At 44.8% G+C, this 21,114-nt stretch overlaps 1 protein-coding gene and 2 non-coding genes across 11 annotated transcripts in view; all 3 read right to left on the bottom strand.

Moving 5' to 3' along the window:
- Positions 1 to 21,114, bottom strand: part of LOC100015800 (actin-binding protein WASF3-like) — a 213,435-nt gene that overhangs the window by 164,832 nt on the left and 27,489 nt on the right. For 3 of the 9 annotated variants that reach the window (XM_056808935.1, XM_056808937.1, XM_056808934.1), the window contains 17 exons: positions 20,945 to 21,065; positions 17,235 to 17,270; positions 16,788 to 16,861; positions 15,926 to 16,046; positions 13,926 to 14,018; positions 13,558 to 13,670; positions 11,695 to 11,815; positions 10,453 to 10,568; positions 9,600 to 9,716; positions 8,374 to 8,463; positions 8,020 to 8,140; positions 5,630 to 5,716; positions 4,792 to 4,912; positions 4,099 to 4,204; positions 2,929 to 3,018; positions 782 to 2,161; positions 236 to 668 (listed from right to left, as the gene is read on the bottom strand). The gene's annotated coding sequence lies outside the window, so the exon portion shown is untranslated. Of the gene's footprint in view, positions 1 to 235; positions 669 to 781; positions 2,162 to 2,928; positions 3,019 to 3,301; positions 3,761 to 4,098; positions 4,205 to 4,791; positions 4,913 to 5,629; positions 5,717 to 6,078; positions 7,387 to 8,019; positions 8,141 to 8,373; positions 8,464 to 9,599; positions 9,717 to 10,452; positions 10,569 to 11,694; positions 11,816 to 13,557; positions 13,671 to 13,925; positions 14,019 to 14,354; positions 15,696 to 15,925; positions 16,047 to 16,787; positions 16,862 to 17,234; positions 17,271 to 17,833; positions 21,066 to 21,114 lie in introns of those variants that run through there. The other 6 variants (XM_056808936.1, XM_056808938.1, XM_056808939.1 and 3 more) reach the window with 6 other exon arrangements.
- On the bottom strand, positions 7,859 to 7,990 carry LOC130456215 (small nucleolar RNA SNORA35). The gene has a single exon (XR_008914808.1). It is a non-coding gene; the product is annotated as a small nucleolar RNA SNORA35 (small nucleolar RNA).
- Positions 20,784 to 20,915, bottom strand: LOC130456214 (small nucleolar RNA SNORA35). Its single transcript, XR_008914807.1, has one exon. It is a non-coding gene; the product is annotated as a small nucleolar RNA SNORA35 (small nucleolar RNA).

The following is a 21,114-nucleotide window of genomic DNA, read 5'->3' as shown; positions in this document are numbered from 1 at the left end:
TGAAGGGCAGCTTAGTCTATCATGACCTACTACTACTCAATGAATTTCACTATGCTCACCCACCACCCTGTGTGACCAGTAGTTTCCATAACTACCTTCCTGTGCTCTAGAATTCTGAGGGAGTGTGAAGTCCAGCCAATTAATTTAATATCCAGACTCTTCCTTCTTCTTTCCGATATTAGAGAAATTTGCAATTTACAGTATTCAAATACACCACCACCCTTTTCCCACTCACCAAGGTCTTTCACTGATCCATCCCTCACTGGTAGTGCAACAGCTGTCCTTTCTGCCTATTCTTCGTTCAGTAACCTGAAAAAAGTTCACCCATGTCTGGTAATGAGAGATCACTGGTGCTCTATCTTTGTCGCTCTGTCCTCCTCCCTTGCTCTTCCTCTTAGTCACTTCTCCCTCCACTGCCTTACACACTTTTCCTTCCTTCCCAAAGTCTTCCACAAAGACAGTAAGTTGCATTTGACATAACACGGATATTTGATAATCACAGGGATGAAAACTTTCAATGGAAAATCGATTTTTAATAGAGACATACTTGAAGGATGTCAGGGAGGGCCAGGATACTCTGGTCTGACCTCTGCTTAAAGAAGATGAAGATGCTCACCCTCCTTTTGAGATATGGATCGTTTACACCTCATTGGCTTTGTTCTTAATTGCTGGAAGAGAAACAAATCAAGCCCCTGGCTAATAATGTCCAGACAAATGTCCCCATTTGAGGGAAGAAGGAATATTTACAGTATTCTAGCCCAGTACACCCATTCCTACTCACCAAGTTGTTTCATTACTGATCCATTCCTCACTGGTAGTGACTCAGTTGTCCTTTCTACTTATTTTTTCATTTGAGAAGAGACTAGACCTAGGCCTGGTGATGAGAATTCATTAAATACTGTCAAGTGTGGGCCCTCTCTCTCTCTCCCACTCCCTCTCTTCCACTTCCTCTTCCCCCCACTCCTCTTCCTCCTACTTTTCCCATTCCACTTCCTACTCCTGTTCCACTTCCACTTCCTCTTCCCCTTCACTTCCCCCTCCACTTCCTCTTCTGCTTCCACTCCCTCCTCCTCTTCCATTTCCTCTTCCACTCCCTCTGCCATTCCCTCTCTTCTCCCTCTCCCCTCTGTCCCTCTCTCTCTCTCTCTCTCCACTTCCTCTCTCTTTCCTCTATTTATCCCTCATACTGTCTTCCTCCTAAATTTTCTCCCCCAGATACCTTTCTCCTTCTCCTTCCTTCCCAATGCTAGTTTCTTCATCTCTCCCCACCACTCCAATACCAGTGTCTCTTCCACAATGTCACAAACTTGATAAATTCCATTGGATATGACTGTGATCCTTGATAATCTCAAGGATGAAAACTTCCTGTATTAATTCTGATTTTAGCAGGAACTTGAATGAAGTCAAGAAGGTTAGCTTGTCATCACTTGTAAGTCAATGAAGCTCACTGTGCTCACACACCCTGTGTGACCAGTAGTTGCCATAACTACCATCCTGTGCTCTAGAATCCTGAGGGAGAGGGAATTCCAGCCAACTGGCCTTTAATATCCAGACTCTTCCTTCTTCCCCATTTGAGGGAATATGGGCCATTTGCAGTATTCTATCCCAGCAGCCGCTCTTTCCCACTCACCAAGGTCTTTCACTGACCCATCCCTGGCTCGCTGTTCAATTTCCTATTCATTTATTTATTACACTAACATGAGAGTACATAGAGACCTAATGACTTGAAGTCACTGAGTCCAATCTGATTCTCTCTCTCTCTGTCTGTCTCTCTGTCTCTGTCTCTGTCTCTCCTTCTCTGCTACCTCCAAATTTCTTTCTCCCGCATACTCTGTTCTTCCTAACATCTCTCTCCCAGATATCTTCTTCCTCCTTCTCCTTCCCTCTGAATGCTCCTTCTTCATCTCCCCCCAACACTCCAATACCAAGGTCTCCAATAATTTCACAAAGACAGTAATTTGCATTGAACATAACACTGATACTTGATAACCACAGGGATGAAAACGTTCAATGGAAGATCCATTTTTAACAGAGACATACCTGAAGGAAACCAGGGAGGGCCAGGATACTCTGGTCTAAACTCTTCTTAAGGAAGATGAAGATACTCACCCTCCTTTTGAGATATGGATCATATACAACTCATTGCCTTTGTTCTCCATTCCTGGAAGAGAAACAAATCAAGCCCTTGGCTTATAAAGTCCAGACTCATCCCTCTTCCCCCTCTTAACCAAAAAGGCCTACTGCAGCATACCAGGTTCCCCTTTATGTACTACCTTTATGTGCTCTAGAATCCTAAGGGAGAGGGACGTCCAATCAATTGGTTTAATGTCCAGACTCTTCCTTCTTCCCCATTTGAGGGAAGAAGGAACATTTGCAGCATTCAAGCCCAGCCCCCCCATTCTCATTCAACAAGTTACATCTTTCTCTGTGTGTCTCTCTTTCTCTTTAATTCTCCCTCCCTTTCAGTGTCTCTGCTGCCTATTCTCTGCTCTTTTACCTCCTCCTCTCCTCCCTTCTGTCTTCTTCCTTTCTTTCTCCCTTCAACCCCCCATTCTCTCTCTCTCTCTGTCTGTCTCCCCCTCTGCCATCCTCCCTCCCAAATGCAGTAATTTCCCAATATAACACTGAGCATTAATAATCACAAGGTGAATGAATAGTGCAGTAGAATTTCTTATTTTAACAGGAACTTGAATGAAGCCAAGAAGGGCAGGTTAGTCAGTCATGACCTGAACTCAATGAAGCTCCCTATGCTCACCCACCACCCTGCGTGACCAGTACTTTCCATAACTACCTTTATGTGCTCTAGAATCCTGAGGGAGAGGGAAGTCCAGCCAACTGGCTTTCAATATTCAGAATCTTCCTTCTTCCCCATATCAGAGAAAATCGCCATTTGCTGTATTCTAGTCCAGTGTTCCTTTTCCCACTCACCAAGTTGTTTCACTGTTCCATTCCTCACTGGTAGCGACTCAGCTGTCCTTTCTACTTATTTTTTCATTTGAGAAGAGACTAGATCTAGGCCTGGTGATCAGAATTCATTAAGAACTGTCAAGAGTGGGCCCTCTCTCCTTGGCAATCCCTCTCTTCTTCTTCCTCTTCAGCTTCCACTCCCTCCTCCTCTTCCACTTCCACTTCCTCTCCCACTCCTTCTCTTCTCCCTCTCCCTCTGTCTCTCTCCACTTCCTCTCTTTCCTCTATTTATCCTTCATACTATATTCCTCCTAACTTCTCTCCCCCAAACGTCTTTCTCCTTCTCCTTCCTTCCCAATGCTAGTTTCTTCATCTCTCCCCACCACTCCCATACCAATGTCTCCCACAATGTCACAAAGACGGTAAGTTGCATTGGATATAACACTGATCATTAATAATCTAAGGGATGAAAACTTCCTGTATTAATTCTGATTTTAGCAGGAACTTTAATGAAGCCAAGAAGGGCAGGTTAGCCTGTCATCACCTGTAAGTCAATGAAGCTCACTATGCTCACCCACCCTGTGTGACCAGTAGTTTCCATAACTACCTTTATGTGCTCTAGAATCCTGAGGGAGAGGGAAGTCCAGCCCATTGGCTTTTAATATCCAGACTCTTCCTTCTTCCCCATTTGAGGGAATATGGATCATTTGCAGTATTCTATCCCAGCACCCACTCTTGCCCATTCACCAAGGTCTTTCACTGACCCATCCCTGGCTCACTGTTCAATTTTCTATTCATTTATTTATTACACTAATATGAGAGTACATAGAGACCTGATGACTTGAAGTCACTGAGTCCAATCTCTCTCTCCCTCCCTCCCCCCCCCCTCTCTCTCTCTCCCTCTCTTTCTCTCTCTCTCTGTCCCCTTCTCTCTCTCTCTCTCCCCTTCTCCACTTCCTCCAAATTTCTTTCTCCTTCATACTCTATTCCTCCTAACTTCTCTCCCCCAAATGTCTTCTTCCTCCTTCTCCTTCCCTCCCAGTACACTTTATTCATCTCCTCCCAACACTCCAATACCAACGTCTCCAATAATTTCACGAAGACAGTAAGTTCTCTCAGATATAACACTGATCATTAATAATCACAGGGATGAAAACTTCCTGTAGAAGGTCGATTTTAATAGGAACATACCTGAAGGAAGACAGTGAGGGCAGTCATATCCTGGTCTGTCCTCTGCTTAATGAGGATCACTTTGATGACCCCCTCTTTGGCCACTGGATCAAGGTGTCCCACAATCCTAATAGAAAAAAAAATCAACCTCCCTGATGTATAATGACTCTACTCTTTTATCTTCTCCTTTCAGGAAAAATGGGCCACCATAAGGATTGTAGTGGAGGGCCCCTCTTTCCCACACACCAAGGGCTTTCCCTGGTACACCCCTGGATGTTAGTGCCACCCATACTGTATGTAGTAGAATGAAATCTTCATGTTCTTTTATATATTACCCTGAGATGAGAGCTCAGGGAAACCTAGTGGCTTGATTTCAACCAGTCAAATCTGACTCTCTCTCTCTCTCTCTCTCTCTCTCTCTCTCTCTCTCTCTCTCTCTCTCTCTCTCTCTCTCTCTCTCTCTCTCTCTCTCTCTCTCTCTCTCTCTCTCTCCCCCCCATATACTCTATTCCTCCTAACTTCTCTCCCTGACATGTCTTCTTCCTCCTTCTCCTTTCCTCCCAATGCTCTTTCTCTATCTCCCCCCAACACTCCAATAACAAGGTCTCCTATAATTTCATGAAGACCGTAAGTTCTCTCAGATATAACACTGATATTTGATGATCACAGGGATGTAAAGTTTCAATTGAAGATAGATTTTTAATAAAGACACACCTGAACGAAACACGGGAAGGCTGGGACACTTTGATCTGACCTCTACTTAAAGAAGATGAAGATGCTCACACTCCTTTGGAGATATGGATCATATACAATTCATTGGCTTTGTTCTTGATTGCTGGAAGAGGAATAAATTAAGTCCCTGGCTTATAATGTCCAGACTCATCCCTCTTCCTGCTCTTAGACAAAAAGGCCTACTAAAGCATTCCGGGTTCCCCTTTGTCATATCCCCAGAGATTTTCACTGCTCCATCCTTTGGTGACATCTTTCAAGTCTTCCATCAATTGGAGAATGTTGCTCTCCCAGGACTTGGGACTTGAATTCACTGTGTGCTTTCAGAATCTTTCTCTGTGTGTCTCTATTTCTCTTTAATTATCCCTCTCTTTCAGTGTCTCTGCTACCTCTTCTCTGCTCTTTTACCTCCTCCTCTCCTCCCTTCTGTCTTCTTTTTTTCTCCCTTCAATCCCCCATTCTCTCTCTGTCTGTCTCTTTCCATCTCTGCTATTCTCCCTCCCAAATGTAGTAATTTTACAATATAACACTGAGCATTAATAATCTCAAGGTGAATAATGCAGTAGAATTTCTGATTTTAGCAGGAACTTGAATGAAGCCAGGAAGGACAGGTTAGTCTGTCATGACCTGAACTCAATGAAGCTCACCATGCTCACCCACCCTTTTGACCAGTAATTTCCATAACTAACTTCATGTGCTCTAGAATCCTGAGGGAGAGGGAAGTCCAGTCAATTGATTTAATATCCAGACTCTTCCTTCTTCCCAATTTGAGGGGAAATGGCCATTTGCAGTGTTCTAGCCCAGTGTTCCTTTTCCCACTCACCAAGTTGTTTCATTATTGATCCATTCCTCACTGGTAGCGACTCAGTTGTCCTTTCTACTTATTTTTTCATTTGAGAAGAGACTAGACCTAGGGTTGGTGATAAGAATTCATTAAGAACTGTCAAGTGTGTGGGCCCTTCTCTCTCTCCCACTTCCTCTCTTCCATTTCTTCCTCCTCTTTCACTTCAACTTCCTCTCTCTCCCTCTCCCTCACTTCCTCTACATCTCTTCCTCTTCCACTTGCTCTTCTTCCTCCTGTTCCTCTTCCCTCCTACCTCCTCTTCCTCTTCTTCCCCTTCCACTTCCTCCTCCTCCTCTTCCTCTTCTACTTCCTCCTCTTCCACTTCCTCTCCCTCTCTTCTCTGTCTCTTCTTCCTCCCTCCCTCTCTCTATCTTTCTCTCCAATTCTTTCCTCTTTCATTTTCCATCATATCTGTTCTTTCTCCTTACATCTCTCCCCAAGATGCCATCATCCTTCTCCTTCTCTCCTAAACTTCTTTCTTCATCTCTCCCCACCACTCCAATACTAATGTCTTCCAGAATGTCACAAAGACAGTAAAGTTGCATTGGATATAACACTGATCACTGATAATTACAGGGATGAAAATTTCCTGTAGAAATTCTGATTTTAGCAGGAGCTTGAATGAAGCTAAGAAAAGCAGGTTAGTCTGTCTTGACCTGACCTTAGTGAAGTTCTCTATGCTCACCCACCCTGTATGACAAGTGGTTTCCATAACTACCTTTATGTGCTCTAGAATCCTGAGGGAGAGGGAAGGCCAGCCAATTGGCTTTTAATATCTAGAACCTTCCTTCTTAACCATTTGAGGGAAAATGGCCATTTGCACTATTCTATCCCAGCACTTCCTTTCCTACTCATTAAGTGACTTCACTGATCCATCCCTCACTGGCAGAGACTCGGTTGTCCTTTCTACTTATTCTTTCAAATAGGTCTTGATCAATGACACCTGTAAAACCCAGTGACATTACTGGTTGGCTACAGGAAGGGGGTTGGAGGAGGGGAGGGAAAGAACATGAATCACATGACCATGGAAAAATATTCTACATCTATTAATTAAATGAAAATTTTCCAATCTACTTATTCTTTCATTAAAGTGAGAAGAGGCTTGACCTAGGCCTGGTGATAAGAATTCATTTATACTGCCAATTTGTGGGTGGTTTCTCTGCCTCTAACTCTCTTCCCCCTCCTCTTTCTCTCTGTCTCTCTACCTGCCCCACTCAATCTCTCTCTCTTCGCTCTCCCTCTCTCTGTTTTTCTCCTCTACCTCCCCCTCATACTCTCTTCACAGGCATGCTTCTAGTAGTAAAAGGCACATAGACAAGAGATGGAAGGCAGGGATAACTAGAGATAATCCCTTGCCCATGGGATGGAACATCATCGAGGAGTGGTGGATTCAGAGCAATGGGGGACATTTGAAAGACTTTAAAGGGAGAATCCATAGATCTAAGCAACAGAGTGGATGACTGGCATGTGAAGATGCGACTGAAAGCCTAGGTGAGGGGGAGGATGGCCAGGACATTTGAGTCCAATTTTGGACAAGACAGCAACAGGACTTGCAGTTGGATGAATGGAAGGATCAGAGAAGATACTAATGGGGTTGCTATTCATAGCAGCCTGGCAAAAGGAAAGGAGGAAGGTTGTCTGAAGGACCAGATGTTCAAAAAATGGATAAGGAGACTCTGGAGAAGGGGGCCACAGGGCAGGCCGGCCGGCCTGCCAATGTGGGGAGAGACATCATAGGGACCCTCCTAGTTAGGAGATTTAAATCCAGGAAAAGGAAAGGGAGGCAGACTGAAGTAAACTTCCGTTTTCTGGGCTTCTGTACTAGTATCATCTGAGCACATGCCTGAGGGCCCTCCTATTGAAGTAATAGGTGGGTGGGAGGAGGCCAGGAGAGAACACCTAGAGGTAGCTAAAGCCCACTACATCCACACAGCCCTTGTCACACAAAGTAGTCTGTGGCCTCAAGAGCAGACATGCTCCGATCACTGTCAATGGGACACTTTGGGAGTTTTTAGCTTCCCAGCTAAGGCTGGGAACCCAGGAGGTGGAGGAAAGAGAGCAGTGGTTAGCAAAATGCCTGGAGCATTATCTTCCTTCACTGGCCATTAGCATACAGGGGCAGGGGCATGCCACTTGTGGGCTGGGGTCGGGGTTCTTCATCCAAAGGGCGAGCTAGCTTTTTATTGAAGTGCCTGCCCCATGCTGGCCAGATGTACCCCAGTTCAAAAGGAGCAGCCTACAAGGCAGGCCTGGCCCTTCTGTAAAGAGGGGAGTTACTCTTGCACTGTGATGAGGCCCAGCTGGCCACAGGGAGGGCCAGTGGGTCACTTAACAATGCTGTGGAAGATCGCTTTTTAACAGAGACATACCTGAACGAAACCAGGGAGGGCTGGGATACTCTGGTCTGGCCTGGCCTTAAGGAAGATGAAGATGCTCATCCTCCTGTTGAGATATGGATCCTATACAACTTGTAGACTGTGTTCTTGATTCCTGGAAGAGAAACAAATCAAGCCACTGGCTAATAATGTCCAGACTCATCCCTCTTCCCCCTTAACCAAAAAAACCTACGGCAGCATACCAGGTTCCCCTTTATGTGCTCTAGAATCCTAAGGGAGAGGGAAGTCCAGTCAGTTGGTGTAATGTCCAGACTCTTCCTTCTTCCCCATTAGAGGGAAAAGGGACATTTGCAGTATTCTACCCAGCACCCCCTCCTTCCCACTCACCAAGTTGTTTCACTGATCCATTCCTCACTGGTAGCGACTCAGCTGTCCTTTCTACTTATTTTTCCATTTGAGAAGAGACTAGACCTAGGCCTGGTGATCAGAATTCATTAAGTACTGTCAAGTGTGGGCCCCCTCTCTCTGCCAATTCCTCTCTTCCTCTTCTGTTTCCCCTTACTCCTCCTCCTCTTCCCCTTCCACTTCCTACTCCTCCTCTTCCCCTTCCCCCTCCACTTCCTCCTCCTCTTCAACTCCCTCCTCCTCTTCCACTCCCTCTCTTCTTTCTCCCTCCCTCCCACTCTCTCTCCCTCTACTTCCTCTCTTTTTCCTCTATGTGTCGCTCATACTTTCTTCCTCCTAAATTCTTTCCCCCAGATGCCTTCCTCCTTCTCCTTCCCTCCCAGTGCTCTTTCTTCATTTTCTCTCTTTCTTTCTCTCCTTCTCTGCTTCCTCCAAATTTCTTTCTCCCTCATACTCTATTCCTCCTAACTTCTCTCTCCCAGATATCTTCTTCCTCCTCTTTCCCTCCGCAGTGCTCTTTCTTCATCTCCCCCCAACACTCCAATACCAAGGTCTCCAATACCAAGGTCTCCAATAATTTCACAAAGACAGTAAGTTGCATTGGACATAACACTGATATTTGATAATCACTGGGATGAAAGCTTTCAATGGAAGATCGATTTTAATAGAATTCATTAAGTACTGTCCAGTGTGGGACCTCTCTCCCACTCCCTCTCTTCTTCTTCTGCCTCCCTCCCTCTCTTTATCTCTCTCTCTCCACTTCCTCTCTCTTTCTTTCTTCCTCATGCTCTCTCTTCCTCTTAATATCTCCCCCCAAGATGTCTTCCTCCTTTTCTCCTAATGCTCTTTCTTCATCTCCCATCACCAGGCAAATATCACAAAGACAGTAAGTTGCATAGGATATAACACTGATCACTGATAATGAGAGGGTGAAACTTCCTATAGAAACTCTGATTTTAGCAGGAACTTGAATGAAACCAAGAAGGGCAGGTTAGCCTGTCATGACCTGTACTACTCAATGAAGCTCACGATGCTCACCCACCCTGTGTGACCAGTAGTTTCCATAACTACCATCCTGTGCTCTAGAATCCTGAGGGAGAGGGAAATCCAGCCAACTGGCTTTTAATATCCAAACTCTTCCTTCTTCCCCATTAGAGGGAAAATAGTCATTTGTAGTATTCCAGCCTAGAACCTCCCTTCCTACTTACCTAGTGGTTTCACTCATCCATCACTCACTGATAGTGACTCAGTTGTCCTTTCTACTCATTCCTTCAAATACGTCTTGATGAATGACACTTGTAAAATCCAGTGCAATTGCTTATTGGCTAAAGGATGGGCATGGGAGGAGGGGAGGGAAAGAACATAAATAACATGGCCATGAAAAATACTCTAAATTTATTAATTAAATGAAAATTTTCAAATCTACTTATTCTTTCATTGTCATAAAAAGAAACTTGACATAGGTCTGCTGACAAGAATTCAATGAGTATTGCCAAGTGTGGGTCCTCTCTCTCTGTCTCTCTGCCTCTCCTTCTTGTCTTCATCTCCATCTCACATTCTCTCCTTTTTCTCTTTTTCACTCTCTTTCTTCTCTTCCTCCCTCTTCTTTTCTCCATCTCCAGCATACTCCCATCCTCCTACTTTCTCCCCCCAGATATTTTCCTCCTTCTCATTCTCTCCTAATGCTTTTTCTTCATCCCTCCCCACCACTCCAATGCCAAGGTCTCCTACAATGTCACAAAGACTGTAAGTTGTATGAGATATAACACTGATAATCACAGGGATGAAAACTTCCTGAAGAAATTCTGATTTTAGCAGGAACTTGAATGAAGGCAAGAAGGGCAGGTTAGCCTGTCATGACCTACTCAATGAAGTTCACTATGCTCACCCACCACCCTTTGTAACCAATACTTTCTATAACTACCTTTATGTGCTCTAGAATCCTGAGGGAGAGGGAAGTCCAGCCAACTGGCTTTTAATATCCAGACTCTTCCTTCTTCCCCATTTGAGGGAAAATGGCCATTTGCAGTATTCTAGCCCAGCACCTCCTTTCCTACTCACCAAGTGACATCACTGTTCCATCCCTCACTAACAGTGACTCAGTTGTCCTTTCTACTCTTCTTTCAAAAAGGTCTTCATCAGTGACACCGGTAAAACCCACTGAAATTGCTTATTGGCTAAGGGAAGGGAGGAAGAGATGATAAGAAGAACATGAATCATGTGCATGGAAAAATATACTAAATGTATTAAGTAAATAAATTATTTCAAATCTACTTATTCTTTCATTAACCTGAAAAGAGGCTTGACCTAGGCCTGGTGATAAGAATTCATTTACACTGCCAACTGTGGGCCCTTTCTCTGCCTCTCACTTTCTTCCCCCTCCTCTTTCTCTCTGTCTCTCTCCCTCCCCACTTGATCTTTCTTTGTTCTTCTCTCTCCCTCTCTGTTTTTCTCCTCTGCTTCCCTCTTTTTTTCTCCCTCATACTCTCTTCCTCCTAACTTCTCTCCCCCAAGTTTCTCCCCCTTCTCCTTCCCTCCCAATGTGCTTTATTCATCTCCCCCCAGCACTCCATTAACCAATGTCCCCAACGATGACACAGAGAAAGTAAGTTGTCTAGGATATAACACTGATCTTTGATGATCTCAGAGATGAAAAATTCCTGTAGAAGGTCGAATTTCATTAGGGACTGTCAACATGGAATTTAGGAATCCCAAACTTGTGGCCTAGTGGGATCTGATGAACCCCAAGTTTCATGACTACATGTACATTGGAGACCCCAAGGCTTGTACTTGTTCCCTGTTCCCATGGAATCTACCCTGAAGGGAATCCCAAGTTAGCAGTTTCAGACTGAGTGGGAGACCCTCAGGGGATTGACAATCCTGGTTGGGTGAGATAAGCAGAAGATCCACACCAGGGCAGGAACCATCCTTTAGTATCCATTGTAGGTAGCCCCTTCTCTTACACCTTAGCCTCTAGCTATGATTCCTTTCCCATCCTGTCAGTGTAGTTTGAACACTCCCATTTTCTTTGTAGCTATAGTGATGTCAATCATCTTTCCCTGCCTCTGGACTCCCCAAATGGTATAGAGGTTCCCCAAATTCTTTTATTCCTCTGAGTTGTCATCTAGCATTGTGGCACTCCCTAGGGATAACATCTCCAGAGTCCAGGGTTTTGCACCTGAAAAGGTTGTGGCCCCAACTCTGAGTAAAGGGCCAAATTGGACTTATCCCTATCCTGATTAAAGACTTGGTTTTTCTGACTATTTAATAGTTCTACGTTATTTCCAAGTTAACAGGACATACCTAAAGGAAGCCAGGGAGGGCCAGGATACTCTGTTGTGACCTCTGATTAATGAAGGTATCTATGCTCAGCCTCCTTTTGGAATCGCTACCTTCTACAACTTGTTGAATGTGTTCTCTATTCCTAGAAGAGAAAGGAAACAAGCCCAATGACTGACTTTGTCCAGACTCGTCCCACTTCCCCTTTTAGCCAAAAACAGGCCTATTGCAGCATTCCAGGTTCCCCTTTCCAATATCTCCAATGTGTTTCACGTATCCAGCCTTTGCTGGCAGTGATTGTGGCTATACATCTTTCTAGACTTCTATTAATTCAAGAAGGTTGCTCATCCAGGACTCAGGACTTGAATTTACTGAGTCCTGCCAGAATCTTTCTCTGTGTTTCTCTCTTCTTCTTAAATTCTCCCTCGCTTTCTCTTTCTGGTGCTACCTCCTCTCTGCTCTTGTATCTCCTCTCATCCCTTCTGTCTTCCTCCTTTCTTTCTCCCTTCAATCTCCCATTCTCTCTGTCTCTCTCCCCCTCTGCCATCCTCCCTCCCAAATGCAGTAATTTACCCAGATTAGAAAACTGAGTGTTAATAATGACAAGGAGAAAAGTTCATGTAGAAGGTCTGAGTTTAACAGAAACTTGAATGAAGCCAAGAAGGGCAGGTGAGCCTGTCATCAACTGTAAGTCAATGAAGCTCACTATGCTCACCCACCCTGTGTGACCAGTAGTTTCCATAACTACCTTCCTGTGCTCTAGAATTCTGAGGTTGAGTGCAGCCAATTGGTTTAATATCCAGACTCTTCCTTCTTCTTCCCCATATTAGAGAAATTTGCAATTTACAGTATTCAAATACACCACCACCCTTTTCCCACTCATCAAGGTCTTTCACTGATCCATCCCTCACTGGTAGTGCAATGGCTGTCCTTTCAGCCTATTCTTCATTCAGTAACCTGAGAAGAGAGTTCACCCATGTCTGGTAATGAGAGATCACTGGTGCTCTATCTTTGTTGCTCTGTCCTCCTCCCTTGCTCTTCCTCTTAGTCACTTCTCCCTCCACTGTCTTACACACTTTTCTTTCTTTCCCAATGATCTCTGTTCTGCCCCATCCCCATTAAAATGTGCCGTACAATGTCAAAGGCAGTAAATTGTCTAAGATATATAACACTGATCATTTATAAATATAGGGATTAACTTCCTGTGGAAGATCAGATGTTAACAAGGACCTGAAGGAAGCCAGAGAGGCCGAGATACTCTGGTCAATCCTCTCCTTAATGAAGATAACTATACTCACCCTACCTTTGGCCACTGGATCAAGGTGTCCCACAATCCTAATAGAAAAAAAACCAACCCCCCTAATTTATAATGACTCTACTCTTCTATCTTCCTTCAGCAAAAATGGGCCATGGCAAAGATTGTAGTAGAGGGCCCCTTTTCCCACACATCAAAGGCTTTCCCTGGTCCATCCATGGCTTGTAGTGCCACCCAGGCTGTAGGTAGTAGAATGAAATCTTCCTATTCTTTTATATATTACCCTGAGATGAGAACTCATGGAGATATAGTGGCTTGAATTCACTGAGTCCAATCTGACTCTCTCCCTCTCCTGTCTCTCTCTGTCTCTCTGTCTCTCTCTCGCTCTCTCTCTCCTATTCCTCCTAATGTCTTTCTCCCTCATATCCTATTCCTAGTAAATTCTCTCCCCGAGATGTCTTCTTCCTCCTCCTCCTTCTCTCCCAATAACCTTTCTTCATCTCTCCCAACACTCCAATACAAAGATCTATAATTTCACAAAGACAGTAAGTTGCATTGGACATAACACTGATATTTGATAATCACAGGGATGAAAACTTTCAATAGAAGATCCATTTTTAACAGAGACATACCTGAAGGAAATCGGGGAAGGCCGGGATACTCTGATCTGACCTCTGCTTAAAGAAGATGAAGATGCTCACCCTCCTTTTGAGATATGGATCGTTTACACCTCATTGGCTGTGTTCTTGATTGATGGAAGAGAAACAAATCAATCCCCTGCCTAATAATGTCCAGACTCATCCCTCTTTCCCCTCTTAACCAAAAAGGCCTACTGTAGCATACCAGATTCCCCTTTATGTACTACCTTTATGTGCTCTAGAATCCTAAGGGAGAGGGACGTCCAATCAATTGGTTTAATGTCCAGACTCTTCCTTCTTCCCCATTTGAGGGAAAAGGGATATTTACAGAATTCTAGCCCAGTACACCCATTCCTACTCACCAAGTTGTTTCATTACTGATCCATTCCTCACTGGTAGTGACTCAGTTGTCCTTTCTACTTATTTTTTCATTTGAGAAGAGACTAGACCTAGGCCTGGTGATGAGAATTCATTAAATACTGTCAAGTGTGGGCCCTCTCTCTCTCTCCCACTCCTTCTCTTCCACTTCCTCTTCCCCCATTCCCCTTCCTCCTACTTTTCCCATTCCACTTCCTACTCCTCTGCCTCTTCCACTTCCTCTTCCCCTTCACTTCCCCCTCCACTTCCTCTTCTGCTTCCACTCCCTCCTCCTCTTCCATTTCCTCTTCCACTCCCTCTGCCACTCCCTCTCTTCTCCCTCTCCCTCTGTCCCCCCCCTCTCTCCACTTCCTCTCTCTTTCCTCTATTTATCCCTCATACTGTCTTCCTCCTAAATTTTCTCCCCCAGATACCTTTCTCCTTCTCCTTCCTTCCCAATGCTAGTTTCTTCATCTCTCCCCACCACTCCAATACCAGGGTCTCTTCCACAATGTCACAAACTTGATAAATTCCATTGGATATGACTGTGATCCTTGATAATCTCAAGGATGAAAACTTCCTGTATTAATTCTGATTTTAGCAGGAACTTGAATGAAGTCAAGAAGGTTAGCTTGTCATCACTTGTAAGTCAATGAAGCTCACTGTGCTCACACACCCTGTGTGACCAGTAGTTGCCATAACTACCATCCTGTGCTCTAGAATCCTGAGGGAGAGGGAATTCCAGCCAACTGGCCTTTAATATCCAGACTCTTCCTTCTTCCCCATTTGAGGGAATATGGGCCATTTGCAGTATTCTATCCCAGCAGCCGCTCTTTCCCACTCACCAAGGTCTTTCACTGACCCATCCCTGGCTCGCTGTTCAATTTCCTATTCATTTATTTATTACACTAACATGAGAGTACATAGAGACCTAATGACTTGAAGTCACTGAGTCCAATCTGATTCTCTCTCTCTCTGTCTGTCTCTCTGTCTCTGTCTCTGTCTCTCCTTCTCTGCTACCTCCAAATTTCTTTCTCCCGCATACTCTGTTCTTCCTAACATCTCTCTCCCAGATATCTTCTTCCTCCTTCTCCTTCCCTCTGAATGCTCCTTCTTCATCTCCCCCCAACACTCCAATACCAATATCTCCCAGAATGTAACAAAGACAGTAAAGTTGCATTGGATATAACACTGATCACTGATAATCTCAGGGATGAAAACTTCCTGTAGAAATTCTGATTTTAGCATGAACTTGAATGAAGCCAACAAAGGCAGGTTAGTCTGTCTTGACCTGAACTCAGTGAAGCTCTCTATGCTCTCCCACCCTGTGTGACCAGTAGTTTCCATAACTACCTTTATGTGTTCTAGAATCCTGATTTACAGGGAAACCCAGCCAACTGGCTTTTAATATCCAGACCCATCCTTCTTCCCCATTTGAGGGAAATGGGCCATTTTCAGTATTCTATCCCAACACTTCCTTTCCTACTCATCAAGTGACTTCACTGATCCATCCCTCACTGGCAGAGACTCGGTTGTCCTTTCTACTCATTCTTTCAAATAGGTCTTGATCAATGACACCTATAAAACCCAGTGAAATTATTGGTTGGCTACAGGAAGGGGGTTGGAGGAGGGGAGGGAAAGAACATGAATCACATGACCATGGAAAAATATTCTACATCTATTAATTAAAGGAAAATTTTCCAATCTACTTATTCTTTCATTAACCTGAGAAGAGGCTTGACCTAGGCCTGGTGATAAGAATTCATCTTCTTCCTCCCTCTTTCTTTCTCCCTCATACTCTCTTCCTCCTAAATTCTCTCCCCCAAGTTTCTCCCCCTTCTCCTTCCCTCCCAGTGCTCTTTCTTCATCTCCCCCCAGCACTCCATTAACCAATGTCTCCAACAATGACACAGAGAAAGTAAGTTGTATAGCATATAACACTAATCATTGATGATCTCAGAGAATAAAAATTCCTGTAGAAGTTTGAATTTCATTAGGGACATACCTAAAGGAAGCCAGGGAGGGCCAGGATACTCTGTTGTGACCTCTGATTAATGAAGGTATCTATGCTCAGCCTCCTTTTGGAATCACTACCTTCTACAACTTGTTGAATGTGTTCTCTATTCCTAGAAGAGAAAGGAAACAAGCCCAATGACTGACTTTGTCCAGACTCGTCCCACTTCCCCTTTTAGCCAAAAACAGGCCTATTGCAGCATTCCAGGTTCCCCTTTCCAATATCTCCAATGTGTTTCACGTATCCAGCCTTTGCTGGCAGTGATTGTGGCTATACATCTTTCTAGACTTCTATTAATTCAAGAAGGTTGCTCATCCAGGACTCAGGACTTGAATTTACTGAGTCCTGCCAGAATCTTTCTCTGTGTGTCTCTCTTCCTCTTGAATTCTCCCTTGCTTTCTCTTTCTGGTGCTACCTCCTCTCTGCTCTTGTATCTCCTCTCATCCCTTCTGTCTTCCTCCTTTCTTTCTCCCTTCAATCTCCCATTCTCTCTGTCTCTCTCCCCCTCTGCCATCCTCCCTCCCAAATGCAGTAATTTACCCAGATTAGAAAACTGAGTGTTAATAATCACAAGGAGAAAAGTTCATGTAGAAGGTCTGAGTTTAACAGAAACTTGAATGAAGCCAAGAAGGGCAGGTGAGCCTGTCATCAACTGTAAGTCAATGAAGCTCACGATGCTCACCCACCCTGTGTGACCAGTAGTTTCCATAACTACCTTCATGTGCTCTAGAATTCTGAGGTAGAGGGAAGTTCAGTCAATTGATTTAATATCCAGACTTGTCCTCCTTCTTCCCCATTTGATGGAAAATTAGCAATTTAAAGTATTTGAATACAGCACCCTTTTCCCACTCACCAAGGTCTTTCACTGATCCATCCCTCACTGGTAGTGCCATGGCTGTCCTTTCTGCCTATTCTTCTTTCACTAACCTGAGAAGAGAGTTCACCCAAGTCCGGTAATGAGAAATCACTGGAGAAATCACTGGTGCTCTCTCTATCTCCATCTCTCTCTCTCACCCTCTCTTCTTCCCTTGATCTCCCTCTTAATCTCTTCTCCCTCCACTGTCTTCCCCACTTTTCTTTCTTTCCCAATGATCTCTTTCCTGCCCCATCCCTATTACAAATGTCTCTGATAATGTCACAAAGACAGTAAATTGTCTAGGATATACAACACTGATCATTGATGATCAGAGGGATGAAAACTTCCTGTAGAAGATCAGATGTTAATGGGGACATGAAAGAAGCCAGAGAACCCTGAGATGCTCTGGTCTGTCCTCTGCTTAATGAGGATAACTATACTCACCCTCCTTTGGCCCCTGGATCAAGGTGTCCCAGAATCCTAGTAGAAAAAAAATTAACCCTGATGATTTATAATGACTCTACTCTTCCATCTTCTCCTTTCAGGAAAAATGCACCACCTGGAGGATTGTAGTGAAGGGCCCCTTTCCCACACACCAAGGGCTTTCCCTGGTCCATTCCTGGCTGGTAGTGCCATCCAGGCTGTAGGTAGTAGAATGAAATCTTCCTATTCTTTTATATATTACCCTGAGATGAGAGCTCATGGAGACCTAGTGGCTTGAATGAATGCACTGGGTCCAATCTGACTCTCTCCTTATCCCCCTCTCCCTTTCTCTTTCTCTTTCTCTCTCTCTCTCTCTCTCTCTCTCTCTCTCTCTCTCTCTCTCTCTCTCTCTCTCTCTCTCTCTCTCTCTCTCTCCTTTCTCTCTCTCTCTTTCTCTCTCTCCGTTTCTCTCTCTCTTTCTCTCTCTCCCTTTCTCTCTCTTTCTCTTTCTCTCTCTCTCCCTTTCTCTCTCTCTCCCTCCCTCCCTCTCTCTCTCTCTCTCTCTCTCTTCTTTCCAATTTCTTTCTCCCTCCTACTCTATTCCTCCTAACTTCTCTCACCCAGATGTCTTCTTCCTCCTTCTCCTTCCCTCCGAAACTCCCAAAGCTCTTTCTTCATCTCTACCCATCACTCCAATAACAAGGTCTCCTATAATTTCACAAAGACAGTACGTTGCATGGGACATAACACTGATATTTGAAAATCACAGGAACGAAAACTTTCAACTGACGATCGATTTTATAAAATTTATTTTGTGTGTTTGTGAGGGAGACACATCCATGAGGGCAAGAAAAGGGAAGGAAGTAGGTCAGAATTGAAGGTTGGAGGGGGAAGCCACCCACTTGGTAATTGATTATCAAATGTGGCTGAGGGAGAGTGAAGAACTGAGGATAATGCCATGGTTTCAAAACTCAGTGACCAAGGGACAACTGGGTGGCACAATGGATAGAGCACCAGGCCTGGAGTTGGGAGGAACCGAGTTCAAATATGTCCTCAGACACTGCCTGTGAGCTTGGGCAAGTCAGAACCCCGATTACCTAGCTCTTGTGAATTGATAAAGACAGAAGGCAATGGGGTTAAAAAGAGTGACCAGTAGGAAAAGGGATTCCTCCCCCAACCCCCCAAAAAGGAACTAGGAAATTTCAGAGGAGGGGAAATCTTAGGGAAAAGATAAGGAACTTACAATTGAACCAGTTGAACTGGAGATGCCTGAGGACATCCAGCCAAAGGTAGTGAACAGCTGGGGTTTGGAGCTTAGCTGGAGACTTATTGGATCTAGGAAACCTCTGTGTAAGGGTAACAATTGAACCGTTGAGAACTGAGGCTTTGGGAATGTCTTCCTCCAGGGAAGACAGATAAAAGGTGCCCAAACTCAGAGACAGGGGTCCCTGCCTTCAAGGAATTCAGCATAGGATGAGATTTTTATGATTTATTATTCTTAATGGAGGGAAGGTACCAGATTTAAGGGGGTTGCATAAGGCTTAAGGAATTTGATAGACCTAAAGTCAAGGAAGTCAGTTGGAGGATTGGTTAGTGAATAGAAAAGAGGCCTATATCACTGGATAGAAAAGTAGAATAAAAGTGTAAAACTGGACCTGGGTGAAGAAGGGTTTTGATTACCCAAATGAGAATCTTATATTTGATCCGAGAGGTAATAGGGAGCCACAGGAGTTTAATGAATGGGGGTGGGTGACTTTTGCTTTAAGAAATCACTTTGGCTGGCTAGATGAGAGTGCTGAGAGAGATTTCTGGATGGCAGTCACCAGCACAGAATTGTAATGGTCAGGAATGGAGATGGAGTGTATCAGGATATCAGAAGTGACACCAGAAGGGGGATATTTGAGATTTCAGAGACCTTGGCCACAGATTGGACATGCAGGGATGACACCTCATTGGCAGTTGGGTAGTCCTATGAATTAGAGTGATGGGGTTGGACTCCCAGACAGTAAGAATGGAGTTGAAATATGGCCTGATCAGGGACAAATTAATCTATTTGCCTTGTTTCCTCAACTCTAAAATGGGGCTAAATAGCATTTACCTCCCCCCCCCCAAGGTTGTTCAAGGATCAAATTAAATGCCCATCACTATTCTAGGGTAGTTTGGAAGGGACAGGGTGTAGGGTGCAAAGATGAGTTCCGTTGACATCGACTGGCCACCCAGATTCGGACAGCTAACTAAAAGGCAGTTGCTGACTGGAGGTCAGGAGAGGGCAGGGCACGATGTGTAGATGCAAGGATCAGCAGCAGAGATAAGAGTCCATGGGAGCTAATTATGAAGTGTATTAGGAGGGAGAAGCCTATAGGAGACTAGTAATAAGGGGTGACTTGGCTGAGGATTCCAAAAAAGAGCATGAAGAGGCCTGAGAGGTAGGACCAGAAGTATAAGGGAGAGGAATACAGGCAGCAGCAAAAGGCACAAAGGCCACGATGACAGCCAAGTCACTGGGAACTAGGAGAGGGTCATTTTGGCTAGATAAGGTCAGAAGGCAGAGTGTAAGAAGGTTAAGGGATAGCGAGGAGAAAGTGGAGACTTGGGTTTAGTTAGATAGAGAAGTGGCGATGGAGATCAAGGGCTTGGGAAGACACAGGCATGCTTCTAGTAGCAAAAGGCACATAGACAAGAGATGGAAGGCAGGGATAACTAGAGATAATCCCTTGCCCATGGGATGGAACATCATCGAGGAGTGGTGGATTCAGAGCAATGGGGGACATTTGAAAGACTTTAAAGGGAGAATCCATAGATCTAAGCAACAGAGTGGATGACTGGCATGTGAAGATGCAACTGAAAGCCTAGGTGAGGGGGAGGATGGCCAGGACATTTGAGTCCAATTTTGGACAAGACAGCAACAGGACTTGCAGTTGGATGAATGGAAGGATCAGAGAAGATACTAATGGGGTTGCTATTCATAGCAGCCTGGCAAAAGGAAAGGAGGAAGGTTGTCTGAAGGACCAGATGTTCAAAAAATGGATAAGGAGACTCTGGAGAAGGGGGCCACAGGGCAGGCCGGCCGGCCCGCCAATGTGGGGAGAGACATCATAGGGACCCTCCTAGTTAGGAGATTTAAATCCAGGAGAAGGAAAGGGAGGCAGACTGAAGTAAACTTCCGTTTTCTGGGCTTCTGTACTAGTATCATCTGAGCACATGCCTGAGGGCCCTCCTATTGAAGTAATAGGTGGGTGGGAGGAGGCCAGGAGAGAACACCTAGAGGTAGCTAAAGCCCACTACATCCACACAGCCCTTGTCACACAAAGTAGTCTGTGGCCTCAAGAGCAGACATGCTCCGATCACTGTCAATGGGACACTTTGGGAGTTTTTAGCTTCCCAGCTAAGGCTGGGAACCCAGGAGGTGGAGGAAAGAGAGCAGTGGTTAGCAAAATGCCTGGAGCATTATCTTCCTTCACTGGCCATTAGCATACAGGGGCAGGGGCATGCCACTTGTGGGCTGGGGTCGGGGTTCTTCATCCAAAGGGCGAGCTAGCTTTTTATTGAAGTGCCTGCCCCATGCTGGCCAGATGTACCCCAGTTCAAAAGGAGCAGCCTACAAGGCAGGCCTGGCCCTTCTGTAAAGAGGGGAGTTACTCTTGCACTGTGATGAGGCCCAGCTGGCCACAGGGAGGGCCAGTGGGTCACTTAACAATGCTGTGGAAGATCGCTTTTTAACAGAGACATACCTGAACGAAACCAGGGAGGGCTGGGATACTCTGGTCTGGCCTGGCCTTAAGGAAGATGAAGATGCTCATCCTCCTGTTGAGATATGGATCATATACAACTCATTGCCTGTGTTCTCCATTCCTGGAAGAGAAACAAATCAAGCCCCTGGCTAATAATGTCCAGACTCATC

This window comes from Monodelphis domestica, chromosome X, assembly GCF_027887165.1.
Source record: "Monodelphis domestica isolate mMonDom1 chromosome X, mMonDom1.pri, whole genome shotgun sequence".
Taxonomy (NCBI): Eukaryota; Metazoa; Chordata; class Mammalia; order Didelphimorphia; family Didelphidae; genus Monodelphis; species Monodelphis domestica.
Note: the sequence above shows the minus strand (reverse complement) of the source record. Positions and strands in the feature narration are given on the sequence as shown.